The sequence below is a fragment of the Onychostoma macrolepis genome, chromosome 03 (assembly GCF_012432095.1).
Source record: "Onychostoma macrolepis isolate SWU-2019 chromosome 03, ASM1243209v1, whole genome shotgun sequence".
In the NCBI taxonomy this organism is placed as follows: domain Eukaryota; kingdom Metazoa; phylum Chordata; class Actinopteri; order Cypriniformes; family Cyprinidae; genus Onychostoma; species Onychostoma macrolepis.
Window position 1 is genome coordinate 45,537,405 of NC_081157.1, and position 9,763 is coordinate 45,547,167.

Sequence of the window (9,763 nt, forward strand, 5' to 3'; positions counted from 1 at the left end):
TTTCTAAAATAAAATTTATAAAATCTTAATATGCCTATTAAACATTATGATAATTAATTATATTATATAATTAATTATGATATACTAAGAAACTGAAGAGAAAGATGGCACTTCATGAATGGATCACATCGCTCAAGCCTCAATGACTTTTTCTGCAGAACACAAAAGATGTTTAGCACAATACAGTGAATGTGCTGCACAATACAGTTTAAACGATATGTTGAGATTATATTCTGAACATTTATTCTGAATTTAGTTTTCAGGAACAGGTATTAAATTGGATGCATATCTATAAATGTATGCAATAATATTGTTTAAAGATGATACAAATATTTTCATAAACTGTTTAAAATTATGAATTGTTAGTTAAATTGGTTTGACCAAGTAAATCTTTTTAGCATGACAAACAGTTTAATTTTTGTCAGTTGATTTCAATTTAGAGCGAACTCTTCCTTTAAATGTGGCCTTATTCTCTAATCAAGTTCTGTTCATGTCAAAGCTGGAGTATAAAACATGACGGGGGAAAAAAGATTAGCCTCTGACACTATACCAGGGTTATTATCTTCAAAAAAAAAAAAAAAAAAAATTAGACCTACTTGAATTTTTTTTTTTTTTTAATGAAATACAATAAAATAGAATATACACTGAACAAAATTATAAACGCAACACTTTTGTTTTTGCCCCCATTTTTCATGAGCTGAACTCGAAGATCTAAGACTTTTGCTATGTACACAAAAGGCCTATTTCTCTCAAATATTGTTCACAAATCTGTCTAAATCTGTGTTAGTGAGCATTTCTCCTTTGCCGAGATGCTCCATCCACCTCACAGGTGTAGCATATCAAGATGCTGATTAGACAGCATGATTATTGCACAGGTGTGACCTCTTGCCTCTTGCACTAAGTATAGCATCTAACCAGTATTAGCCTATTGCAAAGGAAATACTGCTAATTTTACATAGTGTAGTGTAAATAGCATATTGCTAAGAAAATACTGCGCTATTTTCACTCAGTGTAAATAATCCATTGCTATTTGCACTATAGCATCTATCGCTATTTGCACTTAGTGCAAATAGCCTAGCCGCGAACAAAAATACAAACAAACAAAAAAAATCACTCATCAGTGATACTAAAATAACATTGCATTGAACTGTATGCCCTACTCACCAGGTAGCTACTTATAAAATCAGCAGAGACAAAGCCACGAGAGTTTCAGATGAAATAAACGTAGCCTGTTTCTCAGATCCTTCTCTTACACTCACTGTTCACCGTGGAATAAAAATATTACAGTAGAGACAACATTTAATATAAACCATTATGACTTTGATGTTATCGAAATTCATACATGCAAATAGTCTCATAATAACAGAATGAAACTCACTTAACTTCAGTATCCGTTCTGTCGTCACTCTAAAAGTGTAAAAACATGAACAGATCCGAACAAATACACAATGATACTGCGAGGACAAACTGAAATGTAAATTAAAACATTGCAATTGTCAGTTGTCATTTATTAATGTGACAAAACACTGTTTAGTCAACAAGTTTGTGCACCATTAACAAATGTAACAAATTTAAAAATAATACAATTTATTGTATAGAAATATACAAATAACCTTATCTCCATATAGAAAGACAGCAGAGCTCATTCGTGGATTTCTGACATTAAAAAACTGAAGCAATAACACACAAGCACCCAAATTTACATAAAAACAGAGCTAACTCAGTGTACAGAAACATGGTCCGCATGGTTCATACATACACAATACACATAAACAAATATAAAAAGCAGAATATCGACTAAGAGCAACAAGAGGCAACCAACATACTAGATTACACACACACACAGTATGTAATTGTATTGTATATAAATAAAAAAATAAAAAGTGGAACTATTATACAAGTATACACAGGTTTTGCTTTACACAGTAAAGAACCAAAGAGAGTCATGCAGCTCCATATTTGTGGTTCCCTTGACAAGAGCCTGCATTTTTGCACTGAATGACATGTAAAATGTAGTTTGTGCAACTAATAGTGTTCACATATGCATATATTTTCATATTTAGTGTTATACATATACCGTATATTCATGCATGCATATATAATTTATATTAAACCAACTCGAAAATATCAAGTCGAATTTCACATAACTTATAAGAAAGTTGCAATGACTTACTGTACATACCATTTTGTACATATAGTCTGCATTGCAAGGTATTAAATGAGGAAACACAGAACTGCAAGTTGCCGAAGCACAACTTTGAACCTTCAGTCTATGGACTGTATTATTAAAAGCAATGCTGCATGTTTACAGGATCCCAAAAGTGTTTGTTCAGTCACATTTAAAACAGTCTGAATGTGATTCATCAGATCACAGAAGTGTCTGTCTGCAGGAGCTTTTTTCATACATGTTTCTTCGTCATGTCTGAAGTCTCAATGCGTTTGAATCAGCTGGTGATTTTTAGTGGATCTGTGATACTAGTTCACTTCAAGTTCACACAGGTGAAGAGAATCACATTCGCTTTCATCGTGATCCACTGACCACAAACTCACACTATACTTCTGTCTGTCAGATGGTTTGATTGTAAAGTGAGTTAATGACACTTGATTTGATATCTTTTTCTAATGCAATGACATTCAGATGTTTTTAAGTGTTCAAACGTTTTGGGGCCACTGTAAATATTCATTACGTTTAAAACAAATTAACAAAAAAACTGAGCTCTCAGCTTGACTTCTGAAGGGACTCATGATAAATAAACAGTGAGGATGAATCTGTTTCTTGTTTTCTCATTGCACTCATTCTTGAAGCTCTGAATTAGGCTGCGTCTCGTCCGTCTCTCAGTTTATCTCATTTTCCTGTTCTTCAGTCTCTCTCAGAGGTCTCTGTTCATTCATTTGTGTTGCGTTCTGGTTCTGATTTGATAGATTGTATGAAGCAGCTTCATTCTGTGTTCAGGATGAGACACAGGAGTTAAAAATATATCTGCAAAAAATATCTTGTTCGCTTATAGATGAAATTACAGATGGCTCTGACACTAGCTTTACAGAAAAATGATGTTGAAACACTCCATTTCAAGATTGCTGGGCTCTTGCAGATTTTCATCAACAATGGTGCACCAGTATAAATTCAGTTTGCCACAAATTATGATAATGCAGATTATCTCTAATAAGACTTGATTGACCCAACAATGCTCATTCTGTCATCATTTACTCACTAAGATATTTTTCATTTTTTCATGATATTTGGCAACCAAATGTGGACCCTATTTACACTGTGTGAAAAAGTATCTACATTTACATTCTTCAAAGTATCTTCACAAGGCTTGGATTGACAAGGTGAGTAAATAATGCCAGAACTGTGTATTCAACAACCTGTCTGAAAAATTCAAATACTGGAAGAATGTTCTGTTGTTTACTTTTTGCTCATTAACTAAAAGTTGCTTGTTTGAAGAACCAAGAAGCGCAGCTGCATCATTATAACGTCATCTATCTCAAATTAATACAACGTCATATAATATCTGTTGGCTGCTGTAAATCCCATATCAGTCAGAATCAAATACATAACAAATCTTATATCAAACTTTAAATATATAATACTAACCTGAATATGCAGCTGAAACTGTTTAATGTCTGTGGGGAGAACAGTGGAAAACATATTCAGTGAATCAGTGTGCAACTGATCAGTCTCAACTGAAGCACAGCTTTACTAAATTCATCAGATTGCAATGGCTGATTTGTGGATTCAGAAAGAAAGTGCTATTAGATAATCTACAGTACACCTTCAAAAAAGCTTGGCTGTACTTTCTGAACTGCTAGAAACATGTCCTACACATTTTCAGATGTTTCTCATTGGTTGTTCAAAAAAATAATAACAGAGACCCGAACATCAGTGATCAAAGATTATTAACAGTGATGGTTTATAAAGATAAGTCTAATTTTACTCACAAGGTTCGAAAATGATTAACAGCAGCACTGAAGATACAAAAAGGCACTCAGAGGAAAAGACAGCTTTTCTCAGATCCTCCATCGCACGCTCACCATTAACTGAGGAATCAAGATGTTACAGTTTGATCACTCTAAAAACCATACAAACTCCTCTATTTGTAAAGTGTGCTTGTTCTGTGGTAACTCTGCATTTGCTTTAACCTTTCACATATCTTAGTAAAACCTAGTAGACCCTGCCAAACCCTGCCAAGTGTTCAAGTTCTTCTTCACAATGAGCTCAAATCACATCAACATGATGTGACGTCCGTCTTATAAAATGTGGAGGTGGGAACATAATGTAAATATAAAAGATGTAGTCCTAAATATTGTTTTGATTATACTTCTGTAATCATAGACTTTGATTCACATTAATTAAACTGTTTCACTTCCTTTCAGTGGTCAGTGTGATGGTTATGTGTTAACTCACCCACTTTCATGATCAGTTCTGTCATCAGTGCAACAGAGTTCACTAGAACAACACCAACAGACCCAATAAGGTAGACAACGGGTCTAAAAGGCAGATCTGGAATGCAGATAAAAATGTAAAAAATAAAATTAAAAAAAGGTTGCAGCAATTAAAAAAAATGTAAATGTAACTACAGAATAAAGTACAGTATACTTTATAAACTTGTAGTGAATGGGTGCCGTCAGAATGAGAGTCCAAACAGCTGATAAAAACATCACAATAATCCAGAAGTAATCCACGAAGTATAATTGTGAAGAAAAAAGTTGCAGGTTTATAGTAAACAAATCCATCACTACGATTAAAAAAAAAAAAAAAAACACACATGGATTAATGGATTATGGATATCAGCTGTTTGGACTCTCATTCTGACAGCACCTATTCACTGCAGAGGATCCATAGCTGAGAAATTGATGTAATGATCAAATAAACTCATATACATCTTAATGCATTTCATTAACATTTTAATGTTCTTGCTTAATTTCAATTCGTTTGAACCTGAAGCAAGATCTGCGTGGGGAAATTCTTTGCAGGGAACTGACCAGGGTCAAACCAGCATTTAAGACAAGCTTCAATGAACCAGACTCTTAATGTAAGATGAAAGCCATCTTGGAGATGAAAAACATCACACACAAGAATATTAAAAATAAATCAATACTGTACCAATTTTATCAAAAGAGTGCTTCAGGACGACAATTCCCCAGAGACCTTGAAGAAACGCAGCTACGCAGACCCATCCAACGCAATCTGCAATTGGAACGAATTTGAGGAATAAATGAACACTTCACAGTTTTCATTTTAAATGGACATTTTATATAATTGTAGCCATTATTATACCTTTTTCTTTTTTCAGTGCTATGAGGTAAGAATAGACCATTATGGCATTTACTGCAATCATGAAAATCAACCACGCTGCTCTCCTGACCGAGTGTAAACCTGGAAATGACGAAAGTGTAAGAATGTTTATGTATTATCTAAATTTCAGATAGCAGTAAAAGCAATTTATTTATTTTTTTTTAACTTTGCAAAGAAAAAGAAATTAAGGAAAGAAAGCTGCAGATGGAAGATTTGACTTTTCCTGAAGATGACATTTATTTGTTTTCTTATTCAACAGTAAGCAATTTAAAATCAGCAAAGATAGAGTTATTCATGAGAGTTTCATTGATTTATCTATGATAGTAATTGATCAAATACTCACATTTTAGTTTTTCTACACATGTTTCGTTCCAATTATATCTGGTCAAAGTTAAGAACAGCGGAAAAACTCCAACAACAAAAAGTGCTGTATATAGAAAAGAAAAAAGAAAAAAGAAAAAAAGATTTAGTAGGCTATTTGGGCTCAATTATACAGATTCATTGTCAATTTTTTTTCTTTTATTTACACAAATGTCTCTGTCTTATTTTGTTCACACAAACAGATCCACATGGTTTATCAAAAGGTCTTACCTCCACTGGCAGCTCCAAAAGCGTAGAACAGGAAGATGAGTTGTAATGGAGGCAGAACATCATGACCAATATCAGAGACCAGGTCTAATACAGCATGTATGCGGGCGTCTTCATTTTTAATGAGTTCAGCCAATACTATGTCAAAGAAAAATATATGCTTTTATTCAACTTTATCACAACTGGTTTTTAAAAGCACAATAAACTTAACAACTGGGACAGAGAAATACACTGAATTGAATTATATGAGGTTAGTATAAAAAAATATCCTCAATAAGACTAACCCAGCAATAAAGTAACGGCCTGAAATAAGTTATAACACAAAAATAGCTTGTTCTGTTGGTGTGTTGTGTGAACTTGTGTTTTTCTCCAGCAAATTTAAGCCAATTTGAGTTGAAATTGAAGTAAATTCTACATAGGTGACAGCTAAAATCTACGTTCAGTGTCAGCGATACAATTAAAATGAATGACAGTAACACATTAACATGATGAGCTGATGAAATGTTTTATCATTTGCTTTTGCAGCATGGTTATGGCTAAGAATGATACAGAAAAACTTACAGAAAACGATATTGACGATGCATATCATAATCATTATCCCAAAGAGGATTGTTATCAGGACTCTGTCATATTCTTCATATCTCAGACTTTTCTCCCAAAACGATTTAAAAAGAACTAGGACAAAGGAAGAAATAAGCAATCGTCAACAACTGCATTGCAGTATTTTAAAACTAAGTTACACAAATGCTGCTGATTGAGCTTAACTTGTATTCAACCCAAAATCCTCGTTTAAAGTTTCATTAATGGGCATCAGTATCATATAATTCGATATGGCCAAATATTCAAATTCACCTACCTGAATAAACAACATTTGTAAAGAGGGAATATTGTAGATGAACAATGCAGTGGATAGCTGTTTCACGATTGCCTGTAACAATTACAAAATGTATAATGTAATTAAAACAAACAAACAAAATTGAGTGGAATGGAAACTATCCTTTCAAAATGATTTTTTTTTTTTTGAAAGAAGACTATTATTACTCATTAAGGCTCCACTTATTTTATCAAAAATACTATAAAAACAGTAAACTGTGAAATATTATTACAATTTAAATTTAACTGTTTTCTATGTGAAAATATAGTCAAATGTAATTTATTCCTGTGATCAAGGCTGAGTTTTCAGCATCATTACTCCAGTCCTCAGTGAAATCATTCAAACAAACATTTCTGATTATTATCAATGTTGAAAACAGTTGTGCTGCCAAATATTTTTGTGGAAACTGTGATACATTCCAAACTTTTGACTGGCATTGTAGGAATTTACACTTCTGGAAACATTTGTTTTCTGTTCATTTGTCTATTTGCTAGCAAAGTTGCTCTGGAAATTCTGAAAATCATTGAACTAACTTTGATAATCTAATGATGTTTATTAAAGTGAACAAACCTGGGAAATGTTCTGAATGTGGGGCTGTCCATAACAGAAGGAGAGGCCTCAGGAAATAATGAGCACAGCAGGCCACAGTCTCACTCAGATATCCTAGAAAAAATCAAATAAAATCAGAGAATTTAATAACAAGGATGACATCAAGGAAAAAAATGTTTTTATTTTGTTCTACAAAACTATTATTGGATCCATTTTACGATTTAAATGAAACTAAATTGATATAACCAAACAGTTATAAGATACAGAATTATTACGGCTGAGATACTCACCTTCAATAACACCCCAGACCAAAAAGGCAAAAAACATAAAAAGGTTTGGTACAGAGACTACACATATCTGAAGAATCAGGGCTGCAGGTAGAGAGAAATGAATTTCAGTCAGAAATGTTATTTGTTTAGAATATATAATTTGTACTGAATATCTCCAATTGTTTAAAGCCATAAACCTACTAACAAATAAACAAATGAGAATAGTTTCTGTGCAAACATACATGTATTTGGCGTTCTGTGTCTTAGACACCACAGAACTGACAGCAGCAGTGCAGATGCAGACGCAGCAATACAGAGAATCAACACAATTATGTGTAAACCAGAGAAACCTGTGACACACAAACATTGCAGTGCTTTCACTTATTAAAGGAAAATCATTGTGCAACATTCTCTGTATAGTGATTCATGTAGGAAAACCATTAAATCATTAAAATTGAAGTATCAACACAACTGTGGTTATACAATGTAAACAGTGCATTGCTAAAATAATTGCCAACCAATCATTAAGTGCAGTTAATTAAGTGCAAGTTTGTTAATAATCAGTTACAAACATGAACACTTTGGAAAAAGAACATGCAAAGTCACCACTGGTATATAATGCAGATTTTTTTTTTTTTTTTTTTTTAACAGGCAAGTTTCTTAAATTTGTTTGATAGACCAGAGTCTGAAAAGAGTTGGAAAAACCCATTTGAGAACATGCACAACATCATTTGTAGGTTATTAACATCCAGCAAATAGATCATGGGAAGCATATGCATCAGAAATTAAGCCAATAAGCTTGATTCAAATAACACTGAGCATGCAATGACATCTTCATTTAACTAAACTAGGCTTTTTTTCCTGCTCACCCAATTGCTCCAGTGCTGCAGTTGTGTTGGCTGAAAAATTCCCGGCATTCACTAGACACATATAAACTCCTTTATCCTCAGTTCTGACACTCTTCAGTCTGAGAGAGAAGTTTCCTTTGGAGATTTCAGCGGTGAAGAACTCAACTCTGTTTTTGTATCGCTCATCTGATGGAACTATTTTATTCTTTGCAAAAACAGAACCTGGATGATTTCATTTTTATCTGTTTTCCTCCATGAAACCTCGTCAATCTCTTCAGGTGTGATGTGAGAGTCTACAGAGCAACTCATAGTAACATCTTCACCCACATACGCAGATATGGGATGATTAGACCCTGATACCATCAGATGCTCTGGAAGAATACACAAAATATCGAATCATACAATAAAGTGAAATTCATTGGAAAATGTTGGCCCGAACTCAAAAGATTTTCACTCACCAACTGATTTAATTTGGACCAGAGTTTCCTCAGAGTCCTGCTCGGTGTAAACCTTACATCTGTAGAAACCCTTATCTTCAGCTCTCACATTGTCCAGACGGAGGGAGAAGTTTCCATGTTTAATTTTATCAGTGAAGAAATGAGCTCTGTCACGGTAATCCTGATACTGAGCTTCTGGTCGAGACTCATAATCTTGGAACACATGCACTAAAGTATTGGCATCTGTTCGTACCCAGATCACCTTCAGTCCTTTCAAAGGTAAGGCTTCATCAACATAACAGGGCAAAACCACCGAAGATCCCAGAGGAGCAACCAGAGGACCAGAAGGACCTTTCACTAAGAACCCTAAAAACAAAACAGAACACATTCAGAACAAATATTACAATTGAAGTCTCTATTATACGTTCCGCTTCCATGATAGGCTACGTATAGCCTACAGTAGGCTAGCCTACCTGTTTTGTTTCAAAATTTTGTATGCATATGACTATTACGTGAATTACACTGTACTTACCTTCACAGATCATAAATAGTGCTGCCACAAACGTGCATTTTTGTAAGTGCATGTTGAAATACAAAATCACGCAAAACACTACTTATCTGCTGTAAGTGAAAAACAAAGACATTCTGACATTATGTGAAGAAGTAGCCGGGCATAATTTGCTTTTACTTTCACTTAAAAAATGTTTCAGAAACTTCCTGAAACTACGCGGGGGGGAAGGGTGCAGTGAAAGCAAGGAATAGTGTGATCAAATGTGATCAGAAAACATTAAAATAAAAAAGATCTAGTTCTTTTTTCCATATCATTTTGGGTTGATTTTAAAATAGACATAACACAAAATTAAGAACCTCGTGATATTTTACTTTGTTTTCAAAAGCCA

At 33.8% G+C, this 9,763-nt stretch overlaps 1 pseudogene; it reads right to left on the minus strand.

Moving 5' to 3' along the window:
* Positions 1 to 1,243: 1,243 nt before the first annotated feature.
* Positions 1,244 to 9,544, minus strand: LOC131537405 (uncharacterized; annotated as a pseudogene).
* Between the last annotated feature and the right edge of the window lie 219 nt (positions 9,545 to 9,763).